A 1,522-nucleotide genomic window follows, 5' to 3' on the forward strand; every position below is an offset into this window, starting at 1 on the left:
TGCTAAATTTTCAGAAATAGATAACATATTGAAAGGGCAAGGAAGTAGAATAGATTCAATGGAACACAGAATTAATGAGATTGAAAACAAATACCTGAATACTTCTTTGGAAAGGGATCAATCAGAAAAAAGACCAAAAAAAAAGAGAAAATCTAAGATTCATGTGGGATACCATCAAAAGGAATAACCTACATGCATGTAAAGAAAACCACTGAGAATATTGTACATTATTTGTTGGAAGAGAACTTTCCTGATATGAAAGATGAGAATATATCCATTCAGGAAGTCCAATGAACCCCAAACAGGATAGACCCCAAAAGAAAATCACCAACACATATCATCATCAAACTTACCAAAACCGCAGACAAAGAAAGAATCCTGAAAGCAGCATGGGGAAAATGAAAAGTTACCTACAAAGGACAACCAATAAGAATAAGCTCTGATTTTTCACAGAAACCGTGCAAGTGAGGAGGCAATGGGATGGTTAAAGTTAAAACCCTGAAAGAGAAAAATTTCCAACCAAGAATTATATACCTGGCAAAACTGGCCCTCAAATATGATGATGAAATTAGGAGATTTCCAGATAAGCAGAAATTAAGGGAATTTGTTAAAACAAGACCAACCTTATAAGAGATACTAAAGGGAGTCCTTTGAACAGAGAACTAATAATAGCAAACAACCGACCATTAATACATAAGATTACATAACCCAGAAACACAGCTGTGGTAGTATCCAACGTAAAATAAGCTTACAAGATTGTAAACAGGGAACCACAGACATCAATTGAGGACAACTATAAACCAAAAAGAGGAAAAAATACTGTGTAGTTACAGAACTTCTAAATGGTGAGGAAGTCGAGAGAGTTGCAAGATAACATGATTCATAAACATAATGAGATCAGCACAGAAAATTATACGGAACAAACAAACCAGGAAACAAACAAACAAACCATGGAAAAACACATAACAAAGTGCAGCAAGCAATTCATACTTGTCAATAATTACACTGAATGTCAATGGATTAAATGCACCACTCAAGAGATGGAGAGTTGCAGACTGGATAAGAAAACATAACCCATCAAAATGCTGTCTACAAGAGACACACCTTAGAGACAAAGGCAAAAATAGACTAAAAATGAAAGGTTGGAAAAAAATATATCAAACAAAAGGCAACCAAAAAAAGAGCAGGAGTTGAAATATTAATTTCTGATAAAATCAACTTTAAGACAAAACCACCATAAGAGACAAGGAAGGACATTATATGATGATTAAAGGATCAACTGAACAAGAAGATATAACCATAATAAATACCTATGGACCCAATGAAAGAGTCCCAAAATACATAAATCAGACTTTAAAAGAGTTGAAAAGGCAAATAGATGACTCCATAGTCACAGTAGGAGACTTTATTACACCACTTTCAATGAAAGATATAACAACTGGAAAGAAACTCAGCAAAGACACAGAACAGCTAAACAACACAATCCACCAACTTGACCTTATAGACATCTACAGAGCACTTC

The sequence above is a fragment of the Orycteropus afer genome, unplaced genomic scaffold, assembly GCF_000298275.1.
Source record: "Orycteropus afer afer isolate SDZICR_OR568_19922 unplaced genomic scaffold, OryAfe1.0 scaffold00094, whole genome shotgun sequence".
NCBI lineage: Eukaryota > Metazoa > Chordata > Mammalia > Tubulidentata > Orycteropodidae > Orycteropus > Orycteropus afer.